Source organism: Rutidosis leptorrhynchoides, chromosome 4 (assembly GCF_046630445.1).
Source record: "Rutidosis leptorrhynchoides isolate AG116_Rl617_1_P2 chromosome 4, CSIRO_AGI_Rlap_v1, whole genome shotgun sequence".
Taxonomy (NCBI): domain Eukaryota; kingdom Viridiplantae; phylum Streptophyta; class Magnoliopsida; order Asterales; family Asteraceae; genus Rutidosis; species Rutidosis leptorrhynchoides.
Window position 1 is genome coordinate 307,128,319 of NC_092336.1, and position 27,465 is coordinate 307,155,783.

Consider the following 27,465-nt stretch of genomic DNA (forward strand, 5'->3'; position numbering starts at 1 on the left):
TAAAGAGGTTATACCTACTCCAAGCTTGCTAGTAAATGATGAAGATGATGATGATGAATGGAGCTCCAAAAGTGTGAAACCTCAAGTTGTTATACCCCAAACTTATGCACCAACACCCTTGCTTTTAGTTAGGATTTTGTTTAACACATGAATGAGCTTGCAAAAACTAAAATGAGAACCCTTTCTTCTCCCTCAAAGCCCACAGCTTTCTGCAGCAGAATGTAGGGGTTTATGCAGTTTTTTTTTTATGTGTTTTGCAAGTATCTCTCTCCACAAAGAGTCAAATATGCATGTATATGGAAGTGTGAAAGTATGGCAAGGTGTAGGGAATCATTAGCATGCCTTCTTACAACTCCAAGGCCACTCCCATATTAGTTTAAATAAAATAGTTTTATATAAGTTAAACTTTTATAAAACTATTATATATAAAACTTCCATATAAATTATAATGCACATTTTATAAACTTGCATATTAATTATGTACATTTTATATAAAATCAATTATAAAGAAATGTAACATAACATTATTAATTATTTAACCTATAAATAATTAAATCCATATTATATAAATTATTCCATAATTTATATATATATATGTATACATCAAGTAGTATTTCAGAAAACCATTTTTCTTAATGTTCAAGTGTCGCGTATTTAATCAATGATCCAATCGTTAAAATTAAATACATATAAGGTGTCGGTAAGCTTGTTATTGGGTATGACCCGACTTGGATCATAACACATTAGCCACATTAATTTAATATGTCTCTCGGGCATACGAAATACTTTCATGACCGATCGTCAAAGGGGTACATAATAATGATTACCGACACATGTACAGTGTCAGGGGTTAATGTTTAGCTCGATATTATAACTCATGGCATATTGATTATTTTGATGTTTTGAACTAAATCTTGTGGTCTAAACTTTAATGATTATTAAACCTATGATGTTCACTCAACCATTGTGTTGATATTTTTTTAGCATGTTTGTCTCAAGTGAGATTAGCTTACGTGTTGCTTGATAATTGCTTAGCTAGCTATTTACATTGGAGTCCACAAACTCATAAATTATCATTTGATAAACAATTGTTACTTACATTTGGATTTATTATGTAAACCATTATTTCGTTTCTGCTGCAATACAATTATGGTTTTTATAAAACGTCTCATTTAGAGTCGTTCTCACTTATATACTTGTGTTGTGGTATTGAAATGTCATATTTACCCCCGGCCCTATTTGGGGGTGTGACAAGTCCACCTGATTTGCCAATTTTGCATGACACGCAAAAACCTTGCGCGACGCGGGCTATATCGAAGAAAGATACTGGTCAGGCTATTACAATCTCCCCTACTTGAAATGGTTCGCGTCCCCGCGATCCAAGCTGCGTGTATCGAAGGAAGATACTTCAGCACAAATTCTTCAGTTTCCCAAGTAAACTTCGATCCCTTTTTGATGCCGCCATTGCACCTTATAAGTCTTAATCCGCCTATTACGCATTTCCTTAATCTTCTCATCAAGGATTGCTATCGGTTCCTCCACATACTCCAATTCGTTGTTTAGAGTAATTTCATTCAATGGAGCCCACTTCGAGTCATCCGCAAGACACCTGCGAAGGTAGGAAACATGGAATGTGTTATGGATCCCTACAAGCTTTTCGGGTAACTCTAACCTATAGGAAACTTCACCAACACGAGCCAAAACTTTTAATTTTCCGATAAACTGAAGAGAAAGCTTTTATCGCTTTCAAAACCAAATTATACCCTTCCTTGGCGACACTTTAAGCATCACCATGTCACCTCTTAGAATCCAATCAGTCGTCTACGCATATCCGCATAAGACTTTTGTCGATATTATGCCGTTGATGAGCACGAATCATCTTAATATTTTGGTTCATCTCAAGAACTTATTCGGTATGTCCAATCTCTCTTTGACCTATCTCACCAACAAATCGAGGTTCAAAATTTTCTTCCATAGAGCATTTTGTATCGTGGCATTCTAATACTCACATGATAACTATTGTTGTACGAGAATTTCACCAAAGGTAAATGCTCATCCCAACTACCGCCAAAATCAATTACACACTCACGAAACATATCTTCCAATGTTTTAATGGTACGCTCACTTTGGCCATCTGTTTAAGGATGATATGCGGTGCTCAAATACAATTGAGTACCCATCTCTTCATGAAATTTACCCCAAAGCGAGAGGTAAACCGTGTGTCACAATTAGAAACAAATGACACCGGAACCCCATGTTTGGATAACACTCTTCAATGAACAATCTTTCCAATGTCTCTGACGAAATCGTCTCTCGAATATGGAGAAATAACGCGCTGTTTGTCAATCTATCAACGATCACCCAAAGAGTTTCATATTAAGTTCTCACCCTCTTTGGAAATTTTGTAATAAAATCCATGGTAAGGTGCTCCCATTTCCACCTGGAATTTCTAATGGTTGCAACATACCATACGCTTTTTGGTGTTCAACTTTAACTTGCAAACATGTGACACATTGTTTGACATACTTAACGATGTCACACATCATACTAGACCACCAATATTCCTTCTTCAAATCACGATACATCTTTGTCGCCCATGGATGGATGGAATAATTCGACTTAGGTACTTCATCAAGCAGCACTTGTCAGTACCCACCCATTTTCGGTAGCTACACCCTTCCTTGAAAAGAAAAGGCTCGAAACACAATGGACTCTGTTTGCCCTTGAATTCGTTCTTCAAATTTATTATTAACGAAAGCTTCGATTGGAATCTCGACAAGCTTCACGAGGAAATCTTTAGTAATCGTCCTTCTTAATGAAATCCACTCGTATGTAACAACATTCGCTTTACCCAGATGGTAAAGTATCTCACAATCATAGTCTTTCAACAAATCTAACTACTGACGCTGACGGTTGTTCAATTCCCGTTGATCAAAGAGATATTTCAAGCTCTTATGATCCGTATAAATCATACATTTAACACCATAAAGATAGTGACGCCAAATTTTAAAGGCATGAACCACGGACGCTAACTCGAGATCATGAGTCGGGTAGTTCTTCTTGTGCTCCTTTAGTTATCTCTAGGCGTAAGCAATGACTTTACGTCTTTGCATAGGAACACAAACAATCCCATTAATAGAGGCATCACAATACACCGTCATATCTTCAACACCCTTCGGTAATACCAACAGCGAAGCTTGACTCAGTTTTTGTTTCAACAATTGAAAAGCAACTTCTTGCTCACTCCCGCATTTAAATCTAACATTTTTCCTCGTCAACTTCGTCAAAGGAGGAGAGATTTTGGAAAAATGTTGAATAAACCAATGGTAATACCCCTCCAATCCAAGAAAACTCCTGACTTCCGTAGGCGTAGTCGGTTGCTCCCAATTCTCTATCACTTCAATTTTCACTGGATCCACTTGAATCCCTTATTTATTAATGATATGACTAAGAAATTGAATTTCTTTTAGCCAAAATTCGCATTTAGAGAACTTGGCATACTACTTCTCTTTCTGAAACATTGTTAGCACTTCACGTAAATGATGTTCATGTTCCTTCACACTCTTAGAATAAACGAGTATGTCGTCAATGAACACAATTACCGATTTATCTAACATGGGTTGACACACCCGATTCATAAGGTTCATAAATTCCACAGCTGCATTTGTAAGACCAAAGGGCATCATCACAAACTCGTTATGTCAATAACGCGTTTGAAACACCATCTTCTCAATTTCTTATTTGCTAATCCGCACTTGAAGTTAACCGGATCGTAGATCAATCTTAGACAAACAACATGAAATGCCCCGTTCATATTGATTATAAACGTTCCATATTAATTGATTTTGTTGCGAGGTTTTGATCTCTATATGAGACGTTTTTCAAAGACTGCATTCGATTTTAAAACAAACCATAACCTTTATTTTATCGATAAAGGTTTAAAAATATTACGACGATTATCAAATATTGATAAAAAAATATATAGCGTTTTCACACGACCATTACATAATGGTTTACAATAATATTACACAACAATATTTGTCTTCGAATGCAGTTTTCAAACAATATTATACAAGCATGGACTCCAAATCTTGTCCTTAATTTAATATGCAACAGCGGAAGCTCTTAACAATTACCTGAGAATAAACTTGCTTAAAACGTCAACAAAAATGTTGGTGAGTTATAGGTTTAACCTATATATTTATCAATCGTAATAATAGACCACAAGATATCATATTTCCATTTTTCGTAAACGTCATCCCAAACATAGAGATAAAAATCATTCATATAGTGAACACCTGGTAACCGACATTAACAAGATACATATAAGAATATCTCCATCATTCCGGGTCATCCATCGAACATGATATAAATTTCGAAGTACTAAAGCATCCGCTACAACAGATGGGGTTTGTTGTAGTTATTGTTAGGATTGTGGTTATTGTTGCGATTGTTGTTGCGGTTGTTATGATAGTTGTTGCGATTATGGTTGTGATTGTTGTTGTTGTATTGGTGACCCTTGTCACTGGTTTCTTCGTACTTTCTCTTAACTTGTTTCATGTTGGCCTCAAAAGCCGCCTGCTCTTTAATTCTTTCCTCAATTTGGTCTATGAGTGTGTGAGCCATTTGACTTGCCTTTTGTATGGAGGCGGACTAGTGTGAACTTATATCTTCTTGGATCCTTTCTGGTAACCCTTTCACAAACGCTTCGATTCTCTCTTCTTCATCTTCGAACGCTTTTAGACACAATAGGCACAACTCCCTGAATCTTCGTTCGTACGTGGTAATGTCGAAACCTTGCGTTCGTAATCCTATAAGCTCTACCTTAAGCTTATTGACCTCATTTCTGGGACGGTACTGCTCGTTCATCAAGTGCTTGAATGCTGACCACGATAGTGCGTAAGCAGCATCTTGTACCACCAGCTCGAGATAGGTATTCCACCATGTTAATGCAGTACCTGTGAAGGTATGCATGGTGTATTTCACCCTATCTTCTTCGGTACATTTACTTATGGCAAACACTGATTCGACCTTCTCGGTCCACCATTTCAATCCAATTGGTCCCTCGGTTCCATCAAATTCCAAAGGTTTGCAGGCAGTGAATTCTTTGTAGGAGCATCTTACATGAGTTCTTGTGGAATTTGTTCCACTGCTAGAACCAGAGTTATTGTTGTTATTTTGCATTGAGGCTTGCACCGCGTCTATGTTCGTAGCAAGAAAGGTACATAATTCTTCCTCACTCATATTCATGGTGTGTCGAGTAGTTGGTGCCATTTTCTTCAAAAATAGCCAACAGAATTAAGTTAATCATATATAATATTAAGAGTAGTCAGTAGTATTTCGTAGCATAATATGAACTTATTTATAAAAGCTTTTTCTTCTTATTAGCGTTTTATAGTTTTAATTCGGGTAGTACCTACCTGGTAAGTTCATACTTAGTAGGCGATATACAATTCAACTACTACAATTTTATATGAAAAACTGTTTATAATAATATTTCACGTTCAAACTTTTATACAATATTTTACAAACTTACAATACCGCTATTTTACATATAGCATGAAATATAGCACACAATAACTTTGATACAAGATAATTCTAGCTAGTACGCAAGTCGTTCAGCAAAGGCAATAAAGACACGTAATTTATAAGTTCAGAAACAGGTCATGCATTCTGATTTTACTAAGACTATTTTCCATCCTTGGTCTTGTGAAAAATAACCGTTATGACCGTTGGCTAGGAAGCATGTTGTAATGTCGTCAAAAGGACAAGGGTTTCGTAATACCCAACAGCCCCGTAACAATCTAAAAACCTTGTTTCTCACCCCAACTACTGAGTCTGTCACTTGTGGGTATATTTTATTTAGCAGTTGTAATCCAATATTCTTTTTCTCACTTTGATGAGAAGCGAACATCACTAACCCGTAAGCAAAGCATGCTTCTTTATGTTTCATGTTAGAAGCTCTTTCTAAAGAACGAAGTCCTATGTTGGGATAGGTAGAGTTAAAATAGGCTCTCAACCCGTAGCATAAAATTGCATCTGGGTTCCTCGCATTCAATGCTTTAAAGAAAACATGGCGTAACTTATGGTCTCCCCAATGTGATATACCCCATCTATCAAAGGAAAGCCTTTTATTAACTAAGGCATTTCTGGAACGTTTTTCAAATGTTTGACAAACTAATTTTTCCATAAATAGTTGTGCCGATGAATTTTGACCGACTCTAGACAAGATTTCATCAATCATATTCCCCGGTAGGTCTTCTAAAATATTCGGTCGTCTATCCTTAACGTCCATTTTGTGTTTTTATACTGTAAATAGACAAGGATTAGATTCGTAAAAGATAATTAACAGACAATACAAGCAATTGTTACATACAACATAAAAGTACAAGCACACTTCAATACATATATTACACATCATGGTTACTAGTCTTCATTCCGACTCACTTGTTTCTTCTTCTTCAGACTCATTTCATTTTGCTAATTTTCTAGGGATAGATGGGTCTCCTCTATTACGAGTTGTCCTTTTCACAAATGGTCTAGAAAAACCTGGTGGCTTAGATGTTCCCGGGTTATAGTGAAAGTTTAAGAAATACGGGTGTTTACGATATATCCCATCGGAATATTTCATGTTAACATAGAGTTCATCTGTTTTGGACTCGAGTTTTTCTATTTTGATAGCTTTTTCTTTATTATTTTCTTTTGCCTTATTAAATTGAGCCGGAGTAATTTCTATAACATCATCGGAATCCTCGTCAGGATCCGATTCCTCGGAAAATTGGTAATTTTCCCAATATTTTTCTTCCTCGGCGGAAACACCATTGACCATTTTTAACTTTGGTCCATTGATTGAGGATTTTCTTTTATTTAACCGTTTTTTTGTAGTTATTAATATTTCTTCCTCCGGAACCTCTTCTCCTTCCGGTTCCTCCTCTTTTGGTTCCTCCTCTTCGGGTTCCTCTTCTTCCGGTTCCTCTTCTTCCGGTTCCTCTTCTTTCGGTTCCTCTTCGGGAATTTGTAAATCTTCTCAAAATACATTCAGCTCTTCATTATTATTAGGTGAGTCGATGGAATTTGTACTAGCGGTAGACATCTATCACACAATATCAAACACGTTAAGAGATTAATATATCACATAATATTTACATGTAAAAATATGTTGTTTCCAACAAAAGTGTTAAGCAAGCGTTTTTGAAGTAAACACAGTCGAAGTCCAAACTCACTAATGCATCATAACAAACTCGGTTAGACACACACTAATGTAATTTCTGGTTCTCTAAGACCAACGCTCGGATACCAACTGAAATATCCCGTTCATATTGATTATAAACGTTCCATATTAATTGATTTTGTTGCGAGGTTTTGACCTCTATATGAGACTTCAAAGACTGCATTCGATTTTAAAACAAACCATAACCTTTATTTTATCGATAATGGTTTAAAAATATTACGACGATTATCAAATAATGATAATAAAAAATATAGCGTTTTCACACGACCATTACATAATGGTTTACAATAATATTACACAACAATATATGTCTTCGAATGCAGTTTTCAAACAATATTATACAAGCATGGGCTCCAAATCTTGTCCTTAATTTAGTATGCAACAGCAGAAGCTCTTAACAATTACCTGAGAATAAACATGCTTAAAACGTCAACAAAAATATTGGTGAGTTATAGGTATAACCTATATATTTATCAATCGTAATAATAGACCACAAGATTTCATATTTCTATTTTTCGTAAACATCATCCCATACATAGAGATAAAAATCATTCATATGGTGAAAACTTGGTAACCGACATTAACAAGATGCATATAAGAATATCCCCATCATTCCGGGACATCCATCGGACATGATATAAATTTCGAAGTACTAAAGCATCTGCTATAACAGATGGGGTTTATTGGGCCCAATAGATCTATCTTTAGGATTCGCGTCAATTAGTAGACTGGTTTACTAATTCTTAGGTTACCAAGCAAAAAGGGGCATATTCGGCTTCGATCATTCAACCATAGAAAATAGTTTCACGTACTTGTGTCTATTTTGTAAAACATTTATAAAACTGCATGTATTCTCATCCCAAAAATATTAGATTTTAAAAATGGGACTATAACTCACTTTCACGTATTTTCACTTCGTCGGAAAATAAGACTTGGCCACTAGTCAATTCACGAACCTATAACAAATATGTACATATATATCAAATTATGATCGAAATATATTCACAACATTTTTTATTATATTTTAATGATTTAAGTTTGTTAAGTTAGCAGTCCAACGTTAGTAATCTACAACTAGTTGTCCACAGTTAGATGTACAGAAATAAATCAATATTATCTCGAATCAATCCATGACCCAGTGTATACAAGTCTCAGGCTAGATCACAACTCAAAGTATATATATTATTTTGGAATCAACCTCAACTCTGTATAGCTAACTCGAGCATTACTGCATATAGAGTGTCTATGGTTGTTCCAAATAATATATATAGATGGGTTGATATGATATGTCAAAATATTGTATACGTGTCTATGGTATCCCAAGATTACATAATATGTATAATACAATATAAATTAGTTAGGATATGTTTAGTCTAGATTTGTTACAAAATTTTCGTAGCTAAAACTAGCAAATTTATCAAATTTTGTTTTACCCGTCATTTCTTCGTTTCAAATCCGTTTTGAGTGATTCAAGTTGCTATGGTTTTTTAATGAACTAAAATTTATGAAACTAAACAGAAAAAGTATAAGTTTATAGTCGAAAATACAGATCACAAATCATTTTTTAAAGAGGTAGTCATTTCCGTCGAAAGAACGACATCTTGATGACCATTTTGAAAAACATACTTCCACTTTGAGTTTAACCATGATTTTTGGATATAGTTTCATGTTCATAAGAAAAATCATTTTTCCAGAAGAACAACTTTTAATTCAAAGTTTATCATAGTTTTTAATTATCAAACCCAAAACAGCCCGCGGTGTTACTACAACGGCGTATGTTCGGTTTTACGGTATTTTTCGTGTTTCCAGGTTTTAAATCATTAAGATAGCATATCATATAGATATAGAACATGTGTTTAGTTGATTTTAAAAGTCAAGTTAGAAGGATTAACTTTATTTGCGAACAAGTTTAGAATTAACTAAACTATGTTCTAGTGATTACAAGTTTAAATCTTCTAATAAGATAGTTTTATATGTATGAATCGAATGATGTTATGAACATCATTACTACCTCAAGTTTAGTAGGTAAACCTACTGGAAGTGAAAAAATTTAATCTAGCTTCAAAGGATTCTTGGATGGCTTGAAAGTTCTTGAAGTAGAATCATGACACGAAAACAAATTCAAGTAAGATTTTCACTCGAAATAAGATTGTTATAGTTATAGAAATTGAATCAAAGTTTGAGTATGAGTATTACCTTGAATTATAAAGATATCTTACTGTAAATAAGAAAGATTTCTTAAGATTGGATGATCACTTGAAATGGATTTGCAAGATTGGAAGTAAGCTAGTAAACTTGAAAGTGTTCTTGATGTGTTTCTTGAGTTGTTGTTTTGTATGTTAATCTAGGTTAACTAGATTGAGCTAGATTGAGCTAGTTTATGAAGAAAATGATGAAGAATACTTAGAATACCAAGAGAGAACTTGAGAGAGATGAGTTTGATGCATAAAAATTGAAAAGTGAATGTGTTTATTATGATGGTAAAAAACGTGATGTTTAGCTAGCATATAAGGTTCCATTAGTTTGTTGTTTTGTTAGATATTTCATGCTAGTTACCAAATGATGGTTCCCACATGTGTTAGGTGACTCACAAGGGCTGCTAAAAGCTGATCATTGAAGTGTATATACCAATAGTAAATACATCTAAAAGCTGTGTATTATATGGGTACGAATACGGGTGCATAAGAGTAGAATTGTTGATAGAATTGAACGAGAACGTAATTGTAAGCATTTTTGATAAGTCGAAGTACTTTGATATATGTATTGAAGTCTTTCAAAAGTGTATGCATACATATTAAAACACTACGTGTATATACATTTTAACGTAGTCGTTAAGTAATCGTTAGTCGTTACATGTAAGTGTTGTTTTGAAACCTTTAAGTTAACGATCTCATTTAATGTTGTTAATCCATTGTTTATTATATCTAATGAGATGTTAAATTATTGCATTATCATGATATTATGATATATGAATATATCTTAATATGATATATATACATTAAAATGTCGTTACAACGATAATCGTTACATATATGTCTCGTTTCGAAATTCTTAAGTTAATAGTCTTGCTTTACATATGTAGTTCTTTGCTAACATACTTAATGATATATATATTTTTCATTTTATCATGTTAAATATATTGTAACAATATCTTAATATGATACATATATATTTAGTAAGACGTTGTTATAACGATAATCGTTATATATATCGTTTCGAGTTTCTTAATTCAATATTCTCATTTTTATGTATATAACTCATTGTTAATCTACCTAGTGAGATACTTACTTATCATAATATCATGTTAACTATATATATATATATATATATATATATATATATATATATATATATATATATATATATATATATATATATATATATCATCATGTCGTTTTTACAAGTTTTAACGTTCGTGAATCGCCGGTCAACTTGGGTGGTCAATTGTCTACACGAAACTCATTTCAATTAATCAAGTCTTAACAAGTTTGATTGCTTAACATGTTGGAAACATTTAATCATGTAAATATCAATTTCATTTAATATATATAAACATGGAAAAGTTCGGGTCACTACACAACACGCCCCTTGTAGTTGATCAAACAAATTGTCAATCCGGGGTAATGGATAACAATTCTGGATCGTCACTTTATTCAACTCGCGGTAATCGTGCACATACGCATACTACCGTCTTTCTTCTTCAAGAACAAAATTGGAGCACCCCAAGGTGAAGTACTCGGTCGGATAAAGCCCTTCTTTAATAAATCTTGACTTTGACTTAAAACTATTGCATTTTCGTTGGTGCTAAACGATATGGCGTCTTGCCAATAGGGTAGCCCGCGGAACCAACTCGATGCGAAATTCAACTTGCCTTTCGGTCATAATACCCGACAACTCATCCAGAAACACATCTTCGAATGGATTTACCACAAGAATACTTCAAATGGATGGCGGCTCTTTGCGGGTATCAACCACATGTGCTAGAAAAGCCATACATTGACTACTAAGGAGCTGATGTGCACGTGCATAAGTACATATTAGCACAATTCTTCTCCATTTCTCACCATGGATGATTAATTCTCCCCCACTTGGGGCCTTTACCTGCATAAATTTCTCATGGCATGCAGTGTCGGCTCTATAACGATGAAGCTAATCCATACCAACAACAACATTGAATTCACCCAATGTCATTGGTATGAGGTCAATCTTAAAGTTTTCACTACCAAACACAATATCACAATCTTTCAACATATCAACCCCTAATACAATTGCCATCCGCTATTTCGACTTCTACCAGATTTTTAAACTTAACTAATGGTCTATCAAGTTTATTCACAAACTTTGAAGAATCAAAAGAAAAATTAGTACCACAATCAAAAAGCACTTTCGAAGGATTAAAGTTAACCAAAAAAGCACCTGAAACAACCTCATTGGAATTCCTTGCCTCTTCATTAGTTATCAAATAATTATGACCTTTCACGGCACCCGCCGCTCTTTCCAACCTTTTAGTTTGTTCATTTTTTCTTTCTTCTACCGAAAACTCAGAAAACTCCAATTTTCGTTGCACCTCTTTCCGGTAATAAAGCATGTGATTTTATTTGTTTTCGATTTTATACAATCTTGGGATAAGTGACCCCGTTGTCCACAAGTATAGCACTTAGGGCCATAATCCCCTGAACCACCCTTCTTCACACTACCAACACTCTTGGTTACACTTTTGATCTTCTTGCTAGGAGCACTTATAGTATCAAATTTTTTGTTACTTTAAGTGTGATCGACTATCTTCAGAGCATGTGGTTTAAAACCCTTAGCTACTTCAAACAACCTAGCCAAAGAGTCTATGTGGCCAAGACTAATCTTTTCACGCATTTAATCATTCAACGTTCCATAAAAGTTCTCCATTAGTAACCGGTCATTTCCGATGTATTTGGGGAAAAATCGTGCCTTTGCTAAGATTGTGGTCTTGAGAGTATGTAGGTCCATAGATCCTTGTTGCATATTTTGCAACTCATTCCGCAACCTTGTGTCGGCTTGAGTTCGGAATTCTTTGAAAAATTCCTTCTTAAAGTCCTCCCAAGATAACCCAAGGATTTGTTCTTCACCAAAAATATCGATTCTTTCATCCAACCATGTTTTAGCGGCTCCCCTTAACAAACTTGTAGCGAGCCTCGTCTTTTTATCGGGTGGGCACTTACTAGTTCAGAAGCACCCCTCTAAATCGGACACCCATCTTGTGCTCTTCAATGGGTCTGGGTCCCCTTTAAAGGTAAGAGGTTTAGTTAACATGAAGTTCTTGTAACTAAACTCCTTCTTCTTATTAGCGTTATCTTGGACGCCGTGATCATGAGGACCATCTTCTTCACTGCCTTCAACTTGAGGTTTAGGAAACCTCGCTTCAAACTCGGCCTTAACCACCGTTGAAATCTATTCCTTAATAATACTTTCAATCTCGTCACTGATTGCCTCGTTGAAAGCTTCCTTAACCTTGTTGTTGAAAACTAAGGAGTAGTTTTCCAACGCGGTCTCAGTCCTACTAGTCAATTCCTCTTCGGGACTAGGATTCCCTTCACTTTGTCCAGTTCCAACCTTCATGCTGAAGATTTCACAAGGTTCAGTACACAACTGAAATAATATAACACACACCACAACCCCATCTTGCTTGATACCCATTGTACTTCATTTGTGTGACACGATGTGCAACCGTGTTATTGGTGGCCAAGCACTCATACCCTCACATATCATATCAACCTCATTGTTACAACAACTATCTCGCTTGATGAAATGAACACATGCATGCACATATCACGAAACATAAGCATAAGTGTAACAAGTAAACACGTGCATTAAGGCACTAACAACATCCGATTCGTCCCGTAACCCGACAAGTCATACTACAACGTACAAGTTTTGCCTAAGTCTAGGCACCTATCCTAATGGTAACCTAGATCCCTTAGGCCATGCTATGATACTACTTGAAAGGACTGGAACCGATTTACCGAACCACTACACCAGATGCCCAAAACCAAGTTTAGCTTCTGTATTTAAAATTTTTTCTATCGCGCAGTGGGCCAGGATTTTGTGCGGCGCATAGTGTGAAAGGAAATGCTGCTGCAGTTTTTAAATTGGATTTTAACCAAAATCTCAACCAACGCAAGTCTTAATATTTTCAAAATATTGTTTAAGATGACAATCAAATCAAAGTACATCAGTTTTCACAAGTTTATATTATTGGGTGCTTCGTGACTCGTTAAATGATTAAGTATACATAATGACCCAAGTACACGTTGCTTGACCAAAAGTGCATGACCATCTAGGCTACAATACCAAAAGCACAACCCCACTGCTAGCTACTCCAATGCCTTACACTTGTCCTTTGTGATGCTTGAATCTATAAAAAGATGTATACAACGAGGGAGTAAGGGACACGCTTAGTGAGTGCAATAGTTATACATATATGCATACAAGTTACCTACCGCATTTATCCCACAAATCACATATACGATGAGTGCTGTAGCAAGCATTACAATAAGTAATTAGTTAAAGAGGCATGCTAATCACTACAACAAATAGCACACACTTTATGGTTAAGCATACACACAAGACCGTTGGTTGTTCACAACAACCATTAGTGTTACGAACACACAATTATCACTAACCCCATGGGTGGTATCGAACACACGAACTTTAAACCAACCCATCCCGCATATGTTATGGTGTTACGAACACACGATTTTCACTATAATACCCATGGTGATACAAACACACAAATTTCACCATACACCTGATGTGGTATCGAGCACACGAACTTGAGTGAGTCCAACACACGGTTATCACTCTAGTGAATCCAACACACATATATCACTAAAATACATCCACCACAAGAAAATAAATTATATATATACTCGTATAATTATTCCACTCACCTCGGTTCTTTAGGAGTAGTTTAGACAAGTTAATCTCGAATCAACCGATAGGCAAATAATACACATAACAAGCTATAATCAACTCTAGTTTCTGACCCAGAACACACAAGTTTAATTTTAACCTAAATTGCACTTGAAGACCAAGACTAGGTCAAAACCATGACCCAAACACACTTAATCACTAATAGTTAGGGATGAAGCTTCAACTTCACCAATTAAACACAAAATCAATTATTAAAGTACCAATTCACACAAAACCCACTTTCAAAGTCAAGACTCAAATCAAGTTTAAAACTACTTGATTCAATACTATAAACATTAGTTTTCAAGTTCTACTGATTACGATAGCACTTACAAGTTTTAATCTTACAAATTCATCATTCAAAATCCAAGATTACATTATAGGCTTTACACACCCAATTTATACACCAAGAACCCTAATTTCACAAGAAATTGGGTTTTAATTCAACACAAACCAAAACCTTAACCCAAACTCAAAGTTAAACAGCATAAATTCAGATTTATGACTTACCACAAGTGTAGAACAAAGCTAGGGAGTAGCTACACTAAGTTAGGGCTTCAATTTTGGTTCACAGGCTTGTTATTCTTCACCAAAAATCAAGCTTTCTCACTCTAGAATTCACTCTCACTAATGTGTGTTTAATTTGATGAAAGTGATAAGAGTGAGGTTGAATATGCTCTTTAGTCCCAATGGACATTCATGCAAAATTACAAAATAATCCCCAAACTTATGTTTATTTAATTGCAAAACAATCCAGCTGATCTGCCAATTTTGTTCAACGCGCAAAATCCCAGCACGGCGCGCGCTATTACTGAAAATCAGGTCAGTCTGTTATAACTAATTACCGATTTTCATTTATTTCTTTTGTTAAGCTCTGTGAATCAATACTCCAAGGTTTCTTCTTTGATGTCATGAGTACTTTAAACCCTAAAATAGGTTAAATACGTGGGATCTAACTCTTGCAGATAAAATACACTAAAAAAACTAGTTAAAAACCTTAATTTGGACAAGTTTTAACCATTACACAATAGCTAATCGGTTTGACCCTAAGTTCCTTGCAAGAGGTCTGATATGACCAAAAAAGACGGTTTTATTTATGTGGTGTCGTTAGGTCGCAAGATGTCAGAATCAACTACCAGGAGAGGATGCAATAATTTTAAATTTATATTTAGCGGGGTCTAAATCGTACTACTCCTTATTATGGTGAGTAAGGGAAGTATGACCTAGGGTTGAATTTTTAAGAGATCAGTTGAAACGAACATATATTTATAACTTAAGATAATCATAAGGTGAAGGAGTAGTTGTATATTACCTAATTTTGAGTTTTCTAGTTTATAAGATAAATAAAGTAAATGCGTTAAAATTTGTAATTTTGATAAGGTTAAAGCAAGTGCATACTATGATTTCATTAGTTGCTTTGCCGAGATTATGAAATGCTGGTTCATGAATAGGTAGTGACCTTATATTTATTACACTGGTCCTACCACCCTGTCATAAGACATGTCACTGGGTAATGCATTAGGCTTGAAGATTCTGAATAGACAGTAACGTCCCATACCCCCGATGCCCGTGCAGCTTGACTACATGCATACATGTTTTAATGACTCATCCAATTGAGCGACTCGGTTAGGTGACGTATTAACGTTCCAAAAGGTCTAAACTTTCTTAAGCATAATGAAGTACAAGGTATGCCATATTCTAAAGACGTGATGTGTATTGATGCTTTCGTTAATGATTGGGTTTAAAAGATAGTTAGGCCCTTAAAAGGAGTTTAACCATAAAGAACACCATGGCCAAGTCGGTGTGACTTCTATGAACATGTTCGGTTATCATAACGGTCCAATCCTTTATGAATTTAAACAAACAGTTCCTTAATTAACTAAGAATCCCTCAAGCAGGGTGCAATACTTGAGACCGCGTTATGGTGAAGTGTACTAATCAACACTGACCGGGTTCCATGGCCCTTTTTAGCAGAGGTACATCTTACAACAACCATTGTGCTTTAGCGTACATATACGAAGTTTATATGCTTGGTGACTACACTAGCATGGTCTAGGACCGACAATGTACTGTGGGCCTAGTTAGATGTTTCACTACGAAAGCGTCCTCAGTCAGAATCCAAGGCTCGGTGGACTTTCTACAACCGGTTTGCCTCAGTCAAACTTGCGTTGTATTTGATAGACTTCTCTTACCAAGGGGTGACACACCTAGTGTACTCTGATTCGGGGTTCGCAACTTCCCAATAATAGAGCCAATAACTACGTTCTATTAGTTGGAAAAGAGATTGAGTTTAAAGCATAATCGAAAAGCATCTCAATAACATACACAAACCATAACAATATTTCGGTATTATAACTAACTACATCATAGCCTACACTAAAGATAACTACTTGCTAATTATGGTAACAATATCATAAATCATAATAATGGAAGACATTATATAAAGATAAAGGATAGAAGTACCAGTAGATTAAACGAGTTCCGAAATTACAAAAGTGACAACTTCAAACTCCAGACCGCTCCTATACAATCTTCAGTCTTCTTCCCGGGTACTAATTTTCCCGCTCGGAGTCGAATACCTTGAAAGTATGACTAATTATTTTAGAAAGTGAGAGAAAAGTAAATTAAAGTGTGTGGAATATGGATGAAAAATGGCCCCTTTAAATAACTAAATTTTGTCCTAGAAATGGCTGGCAAGCCGACGTGGAAGGTCGAAGCCAGAGGTCGGTGCCAGAGGCCAGTGCAATAGGCTGGTGCCAGGCAACCCGTTTCCTAGGCCATTTTCCTGTGCCCAGTGGCCAAGCTCATTGGCAAGCCAACTCCCACATGGCAGGACGGTGTGGTAGGCATGCTTGGCAGGCCGGTTTTGCCCCTGGTCATGCTGTTTGTATGGATCGTTTTGCTCCTTCCCGGGATCATAACTTGGTTTCCGAGGTTGTAATTTGTCTTTCACCGTTTTCGCTCTAGAATCTTCGTTTTAGCTCCAATTCTCTAGTTTCTTTTTTAACCGTCTTTGTAATTTCTTGATCTTCAATTTTAACTGACAAAGAGAGTATTTTGGTGATAAAGCTTTAAACTTTATTGTTTTTTGGGCCTCAATATCGGGGTGAAAACGTGACTTTTTAGCCGATATCAAATATCCCACACTTAGACTTTGCTTGTCCTCAAGCAAACTTCTCATTTTAAACTTCAAGAAATCATTTTGAAGTTTCTTTTCTATTTGCCTAAGCGGTTTGCTTTTTATTTATAAGAGTGAAAATAAGGTGAGTCCTCTATTTTAGGGTTGAAACTATCTCTGCAAGCATGCGAGGAGGTTACATCACTTAGCCTAGCTTTCATGGGTCACTCAAATCACACAAGTGTTTAGGGTTCCCTATAGATCTAAGAAATGGATTCACTTAGAGCCAGTCATGCTGCACCCATCGTCATAGGCTTGATAAAGACTCAAATCCTTGATACTAATGTGAAAGCGGTAATAACCATAGCTTCTAGGTTATGTATCAATTTGGAAGGGTGAAAAAGGAATTTTAGAGTAGTGGTGAAGTTGTTTAAAGGGTGTTTGAAGGGGTGAAATAGTCTCTTTAAGGACTTTTATTCTGAATTTTGGAAAGACAGATAGGAGTTTTGATATTTTTAAGAAGCACGAACTTTTTCTATTGGAGTGATAGGCTTTTTTCAGTCGAGTTCTTCTTCAACATTTCTCCATTTTATAAGTTCTGCTCCTTTTAGCAGAACTTTGATTTTTTTTTTTTTTTTTGTAGATTTTTATCTCGAGAAACTTTTTGCCGGTAAAATTTTTGCAAGACCTTTTCCATGATACTTGAGAAGTTTATAACATCGGGTTTTTGGAGGAAATCTCTTTCTGGATTTTTCGGGTGATAGTAAAGATGATGTGGATGATGGTGGTGTAAGGTAGATGTGGTACAAGGTGTGAAGGGTTTCTTTGACAGATGGCTAGCTCTTCTGATTATACCTATATCACATTTTGTTACTTGAAAATGTAGATCTAGAGCAATTTCTGATTCTGAGTACAGACATCGTCACTCTCAACGAAAAATGGTGAAGCATTAAAGATGAATGCTTATATGGTCTTATTTTGGTGCCTCACCATAATCAATTTAGGTCGATAATGCCTAGTCATGCAACGCCTCTTTTAGAGATTCGGTTCGTCGCAACAAGATTTCTACCTTACTTAAGCCTTAATTTTTATTTACAAATGTTTTTGTTTTTTAGGTACTTTTTTGGAAAGGCTTTCTTTAGTTAATAATTTTGAAATTCGGCTTAAGAACTAGGAATCCATGTTATGGCTTTATTGTGATACGGCATGTTAAAGGTTATACCAACATCTCACACTTAAACGAACATTGTCCCCAATGTTCCTAGTGTATCCCACACTTAGAATTTTTAGTTAAAGATTTTTGGGAATATTTGTCTAGTGTTTATTTGGGTTAGAATCCCACACTTAGTGATAAGCTAAGATGTGGCATATTTTTGAGCTAAAAATGAGTGGAAAGAAACGAGTACTCCCCAATGGATTGTCAAGGTTGCTTTGAAGAAACTGGCTGGCTTGTGAAGGCATGTTGTTTCAGCAATCTTGGAAGTTACATCCTTTATTCATCGGCTTATTCATCATCCTTTATTGTCTTTTACTCTACTTTATTGCACAGGTTGCCTCCCGAGAAGCACTTTTGTTTAGGGGTCGTTGGCTCGACCATAATGATGCCGGTATGGGAGATATTCCCTATGGTAGTTGTAATCGTAGTTTTCTTGATGGAACGTGATTCTTGGTGGATAGATTCTAAGAATATGCCGGACCAAAAGTGGTAGAAGATCCAGTATTTCTCTCGAAGATCTTCTGAAGGAGAAATAATGGGCGGTTTCAGCTCGTGAAAAATCTTGAAGTCCGATGAGAACATGATCTACGGCTCTACCGATTGATCCATGAATGTCAATCATCGAGGCCATGCTGGTGGTAATTGTTTCTCTAACTGGGTGTTCATTTTGGAGGTCTTCGAATAGTGTCAAAAATTGTATCTTCAATATCTCAAAATCTTCTGTATGGTGGTCTCCACAGAAGGAGTCTGTAGCTTTGCACAGATTTGTTATGAGGAAAAGCTAGAAAGAAGTGAAAAGCAATCATGACCCAAGCATTAATATCAACGTATTGGAGTATATCTCACTACATTCAGCTTTAAATGTGAAACTAGGATCCGTGAACTCGTGGAAGATACGTTCTAACTGCTTCGTAACAAAGGTGGCAATGTTAAGTCGGTTGCGTTTCAGATGTGAAAATGGATTGTTGCGTCTTCCTTCTTCTACTATTACATCTCGTAACTCCTTGATAATCAGATTAGCATGGTGATCAATTGTTACGTAAATCACTAGTCTGTCTAGTGTGCTTTCGAAATTATCTTTTTCCAAGAGAACGAAGAGGCTGTGAATATCTTCGATCATTTGCGAATCAGAGTGATAAGTCGGGCGCCCGGTGGAAAGATCCATATGCTTCCAGATAAGAGTCAGTAGTGCTCGTTGGTTTCCTGAGAATGGAAGTGCATATCCGGCTAAGGCGTTATAAACCTTAGAGTAAATGATCTTCTGATCTCGATAAAATCTTGTCTCGAGAATAGTGCGAACCACTGAATTGTGCTCTCGTTGCCTTTCTTCATTGTAGATATGATCATGTAGAGTATTGATAAAGTCTTGAATGCGCCCTTCTAAGATCTCAACATTATCATATTCTCTTCGTAGATAAAGGTTGTATTCATCTTCGATAGCCTTAATCCGCTCCTTTAAATGAGGTGTGAAAGCGATTGTTAATTTACGGATTGCTTCAAGAATGTCTTAATTCATCGGTATAATTGATGAAGGTTATCATGTCGGCGTGATTAAATATGATCGGTATTTCTGAGTGATCTGAAGAAGTGTCCGGCTCCTCTTGATCAGCTACTACTGGTGGAGAATATGAATCGTCCAAAATGTCTTCATTTTTCTCTTTTTCCTCTTCATCATCGGTATAGCTTTAATCTGTAGATTTGTCTAATGAACGGGATTCTTCAGTATTCTGGTGTTTCACCTCTACACTGGCAGGGTCAATCTCTATATCCTTGACTTCGGCAGCCTTATCAGTTTTCTTCTTGAAATGAGTTATTAAACTGTGATCTTCCGTATCTAGCCTCATTAATTCTTCATGACGTTTGTGATTTGCTTCCAAGCTTAGAGAGGGTACTATCGTAGTTTTCTCTACGTCTCCCATCTCCTCTTCATCCTTAGACTCTTTCGCTTCCTCTATTTCTTCGCTGGGATCCTCTTCTTCCATTTTTGGGTCGTCATCAGACTGTGATTTAACACCCATTTTGATATCATCGGCTGGTGGTGGGGACTCATCATCAGAAGTGATCCGTCCGGTTGAAATAGCAAACATCCCCGCCTGTCCAGAAATATCAGTAGGTCAGTCAATTTTGAAGGTAACGCTCACCCCATGTGATCGTAAGATCAAGGTTTGATTGTACACATCAATGACAGTCCTATCCATGTTCATGAAAGGCCTACCTAATACTATTGGATTTTGTAGGTCTTCCTTAATATCCATCACTATTAAATCCAAAGGATATAAGAATTTGTTGACTTTCACCAAGACGTTCTTAACTATGCCCTTTGGATATCTGATTGTGTGATTAGAAAGTGGGATTGTCATTTTGGTTGGTGTCAAGTCTCCTAGTTCTAATCTCTTGTAGAGAGAATAGGGTATGAGGTTGATACTTTCTCCTAAATCTGCTAATGCATGAATGGTTCTGATCTGGCCAAAACGGACATTTTTATTTGTGCAGTGTCGTTCGTAAAACGTCAGAATTAGTTACCATAAGAGAGTAATGGTTTTATTATTTATATTTAGCTGGGGTTCCTAGCTATATTTCACCTACTTGTCTTCCTTTTAACGAGTAAGTGGTAAGTATAACTTATGTTCATATTTTTGTATGTTTGCTCAGTAATGTGGGATAAAAGTGCCTAAATAGTTAACCCTAGTGACAAGTGGTGATAGATTAAGATTAACTAAAGGTAATATAAACTAGAAAGATAAAAAGGGATAGGTATGAAGAATAGAATATTGATGGGGAACTATTACAAGAGTTTAACTTCCTAGAATAAACACTAAACCTTAATTAACTGGGCTATGAATCTAATTGATTTGTCACTAAGAGTTTAGGCTTTGAAGATTCTGGCAAAGACGGATATACCTACTCTCAACGTTAACCTTAGAAGGTTTAAAGACCTTATGGAGAAAATCCTAGGTACATGAATAAAGTGGTATATCCCTAAAAGAAAGTCTCAGCTTTTCTTAATCCTAGTTGGTCTAACTATAGTATCGTTCCACCAATTAATACTAAGCTATGCCTTCACATTAACAGAGGTGCAATCTTAGGTATTCTAAGGTACTGCTAATTGGATTATAGGTGTCTCCTTTACGATCACTTACTCAACTCCGGATCATCTTACAACATCTCAAGAATGTTACTTTTGACGTGAATCATGCTTCTGAGCAAGCCAGTGTTCACTGAACTCTATATTGCCTACTCTAATCACAACCTAACTGGGCAGCTCTTCTTTGACGTATAAGTGATTAACCGTACGTAGGTACTATATCCCTATGGTGACGTTAAGCACGAATAACTACTTACCTTGTATCCGAGGGTTGATCAGGTCCTAATACTAGGTTATAGCCACGTGAATAAGCGAAAAGGGTGATCCGTAAATTAGACTTCTAAACCGTCAAGGTTTCAGCATAACAATAACATAAGTTTCAGATAAGGTATTCAACATATAATAAACATTTGCAACGGATAGATAAGCATGCAAGATGAAAGCAACTTAAAGTAACGAGATAACTTTATTAAATTAAGGAAAGCGTTCACCATTTACCGAAGAGATCTGGACCATTACAAGTTTGACATCCTCTAGACCGCTCCTAGTACAATCTTCGGCGTTCGCCTCCGGGTACTTAATTTCCCCCTCGGAGGTGAAAAATCCTTGAAAGCTCTAGTGAGAGAAAGTGTATTGTAGTGAGAGAGTGAGGAGAGGTGTGTTGAAAATGGATGAAAAAATCCCTTTAAATAGACTTGAATTTGGTCTGCATACGGCTGGCAAGCCGTATGGCAGGCCGTTTTTGATGCCCGTTTGCACTGGTCAGCCGTTTTGCCTGGCCATTTTCCTGGGCCGTATGGCAGGCCGTTTTTCCTAGAACGAATACAGTAACATATGATTACATCGCGAGGTAACTGACCTCTATATGATACATTTTACAAACATTGCATTCGTTTAATAGACTACATTGAAAGTTGACGGCATGCATACCATTTCATAATATATCTAAGTATAATTGACTTAATAATAATCTTGATGAACTCAACGACTCGAATGAAACGTCTTTTGAAATATGTCATGATTGACTCCAAGTAATATCTCTAAAATGAGCAAATGCACAGCGGAAGATTTCTTTCATACCTGAGAATAAACATGCTTTAAAGTGTCAACCAAAAAGTTGGTGAGTTCATTAGTTTAACATAAATAATAATTTCCATCATTTTAATAGACTACGAGATTTTCATTTTCATTTCTCATAAATATACGTCCCATGCATAGAGACAAAAATATCATTCATATGGATTGAACACCTGGTAACCGACATTAACAAGATGCATATAAGAATATCCCCATCATTCCGGGACATCCATCGGATATGATATAAAACTCGAAGTACTAAAGCATCCGGTACTTTGGATGGGGTTTGTTAGGCCTAATAGATCTATCTTTAGGATTCACGTCAATTAGGCGTGCACTAATTCTCAAAATTAGTGATGTTCCCTAATTCTTAGGCTACCAAGCAAAAGGGGCATATTCGGCTTCGATAATTCAACCATATAATGTAGTTTCGATTACTTGTGTCTAGTTCTTAAAATATTTATAAAAATTGCGCATGTATTCTCAGCCCAAAAATATAAAGGGTAAAAAGGCAAATGAAACTCACACTACTGTATTTTGTAGTAAAAATACATATGACGTCATTGAACAAGTGTAAGGTTGGCCTTAGATTCACAAACCTATATCATTCGTATATATATATTAAAACATATAATAGAAATCTCATAATTTCGTTTAGTAACACATATGGTTTATATATATTTGTAGTTTTATAGAATTCCATTTAAAACATATACTTATATTATATCTTAATTTATATGTTATATATATTTAATTTGTTTATATATTCAAAATGATTAATATTTATATAGTTATATTAATATATCTATATTTATATATAATTGTTTAGTGTTATATTTACAAATCAATAGTTTGTTATATGCAAATATTTATCTAAATACTATTAATAGGTTTGTTATATATATATATATATATATATATATATATATATATATATATATATATATATATATATATATATATATATATATATATATATATATATATATAGTTATGTAAAATATTAATATAATTATAATATATATGTAATAAGTATATTTTATGCACAGAATATTCAATTATTTTTTTAAAAAGATGGTTTTGTTAATAATAATGATTTACTAATAATAATAATAACCCTAATGATTTTTAATGATGTTACTTGGAAAAAATGATAATAATATTAATATTATTTATAATTGTAGTTATATTCATAATAATAACTAATAATAACTTATAATAACAATAGCAATAATAATATTAATAAACATAATAATAACAATAATAATAATTATAGAGATAAGATAAAAGTGTATACCCCTTCCTAAGCTTTTTGTAAAAAGAAATGCCCATAGCCGAGCTCAAACTCGAGACCTCCTGCTTAAACATAACACCCCTAAACCATCCATCCATCCATGTTTTTTTTTCTTTTCTGATTTATAACTAACCTAAAATATATTTAACATGTTATTTCGGTTCCCATCTTCTTCTTCATCATCAAAGTCAATATCATCATCTAATACATAAATCTTAAGATCATCTTTCTCTAATTATTATACGATATCATCATGGTCATAAAGATCATTTTTATCATTGTTTACCATCACTTAATTTCATCACCCTATCCTTCACCTTATCATATCTTTTATAATCATTATTATCATGTATCATCACCTTCATTCGCCATCTCATCATCAAACATCATTACGTACAGGGTTTTCATCACCATCATAATTTACTATCCATCATCATCTAATTTTACACAAACAGTAGTATCATTCTTCATTTCGTTTCATCGTCCATTACCTTGTCATCTACATCTTCGTTAATCATTATGATCATATCTATCCTAGTTTCATCCTCATACTCATATGATCATCATTATTATTTCCGTCACCTTTCACCATCATCATGATCTAGTCGCTTCCCGGTTATAATCTTTCAACATCAACAACAACCTAACCGTCATTCTCATGTATCACTATACCATCTAATATTTTGGCCCACTAGAAAACTAAACCTCGGCCCAACCATATAAAGGATCCCAGCCCCTTTAAAATAAATTAAAAAAAAACACACGATCTAGAACAAGATATCTTCATCAGTTTTTTTTAGAAAATTATGTATTAGATAAACAAATCCACGTGTGGACCATTCCCACTCTCTACCGGTCAGCCATATACAAAAAAAAATATATAATAAACAGTTTGACTTATAAATGCAGGCTATGATTCAAAATATATATTGGTTGTGTGGTTTTCATTGGGTTCGTTCACAGAAACAGCTGCTATCTAAGCAGCAACAAGTAATGGCAAGTGATGATTTGTGCCGACTGGAATAGGGACAGGAAACGAGTAGTACTTGTAGTCTTTTCAATGGGGTTTTTGTGGTGGTGATGGTTGATAAAAAAATGGAAATGAGTGGGTTTCAAGTTGTGTTTTCAGCTGAAACCGAAACGAGAATAGCAGCAGCAGTTAGAAAAACCGATGTGTGATGTTGATGATGGTTGTGATCGAGGATTGTATAATTGTGTTGGTTATGGTGATTTATGTGGTTGACGATGGAGAGAAGGTTGGAATATATACTCGCGTATATGTATATATATATATATATATATATATATATATATATATATATATATATATATATATATATATATATATATATATATATATATATGAGATGTTTCATGGTGTCATAGTGTTAAGGTGGTGATTTAGTGGGTTTAAGGTGGCTAATATGGTGATCAAGGTGGTCTTTAATGGTTGCCGGTTGTCGATGGTTGTTGCAAGAGAATAAGTGGCAGTTTATATGGTTTGCGAAAATAGAAATACACGATGTGGCTAATGGTGGTGGTAAGGGTGGATGTGTTAATGGGGATTCACGGTGGTGACAGCAAAATAGAAACAGGTTCGAATAAGAGGTGTTCTAATAATGGTTTTAGTGGGTTTCGATTTACTGTTTCAAACAAAAACTAATATTTCAAATGGTGATGATATGGGTGATTTGTGGTGTTCACATAAGTAAATAGAAAGATAGAAGGCCGATAGTAGTGGTGGTTTCAAAGTGGTGCAAAGTGGTTCATGGGAGTGATGAGTGGTCATCGGTTGTTCTAGCTCGTTGGTGGTCTTCCACGATAGAAATAAGGAGAGGAAGAAGAATATAAGTGGTGAAGGATATCTCTGTGTGTTATGCATATGTTAGTACATATAGAGAGAATTTGACAAATAACTACTACAATAGTAATTTACATCCAATCAATATAATTGCTTGCTTTTAATAGAAGGCATAAACACGTGTATAAAGTAATAGAATTATTATTAGCTGCCTCACAATTATATTAGCCTGCCGACAGTTTTAACACGCGGAGTGTTTCGTACTCTGTTGCTAATCAGTGACGGATAAAAGTCTTTGAAAAATTCTAAATTTTCAATTTAACTATATTTATTTATTTTGGTCATTACCTGTTTGAAACCTGATCAAAAAGATTCGATAATTATTTCTTTTCTGTTCCAATTTATATGTACGGAGTACAAAAACTTAGATTGAAAAGGTAAAAAAAATAATTATCAAAACTACTATTTTTTTTAATCAAATTTTGGAATAACTTATATTTTAAAAACTTCATATATATATATATATATATATATATATATATATATATATATATATATATATATATATATATATATATATATATATATATATATATATATATATATATATATATATATATATATATTAGACCTATTTTAAAATAATTAAACGCCAACCGAAAGTTATATACATTTACCATTTAAGCTCAAAATTAATTATATTTAATATACACTATGTATATATATAAACAGTTTTAAATAAAAAAATTTACTACGCACATAAATATATATTAAATAATTAAATTAAATATTACAATATATATATACAAGAAATATACATATAAAATAATAGTTTTTATTACAATGTATTTTATTGTACATATTTATTTATAACAATAAATGTATATAATAGTTTATTAATGTTCATGTTATTATATATATTATACATATATTTATATATACACATATTTATATATATCCACATATTTACAAGCAATGGTTCATGAATCATCGGGAGCAGTCGAAGGTCAATTGAATATATGAACATCGTTTCAAAATTTTCTAGACTCAACATTACATACTTTTCTTATCGTATCTAAATCATATAAAGATTAAGTTTAAATTTAGTCGGAAATTCCTGGGTCGTCACAGTACCTACCCGTTAAAGAAATTTTGTCCCGAAATTTGAGTGAGATGGTCATGGTTAACAATAAAAATGTTTTTATGATGAATATGAGTTGATAAATAGAGTTTTATCATCATTGAGTAATATAGATAAAATGATTCGATTAATCGAAGCGTATGAATGAAGCTATCACAAAAGATCGAGTTGAAAAAAATGGAGATTTTCCATAACTTTTGACGTAGTCGTGATTGAATTCCGAAATTCAAGGGATTTAAAGAAAATCTTCGAAATCTGAGAGATTTGATTCTTCGGTGAATACGGAGATTAAGATCTCTATAATTAAATACGGTGATCTGCCTCGATTACTCTGTCTGATATTTCTATTATAAACTAAACTCCTCCGTTCTATTATTCTCACCATTTCTATACTTTCTTTCTTAGTTCATCCATCCAAAAGATTATGAAAATGCTTAGTCCAGTTCTAATCCCTAATATTTTCCTAATTATCATTTCTGTCATCCTTCTTTTCAATCTTCCACCAGAAAAATCTGTTTACTTCTACTATTAACTTGGGGTGATACTATTCTTAATTA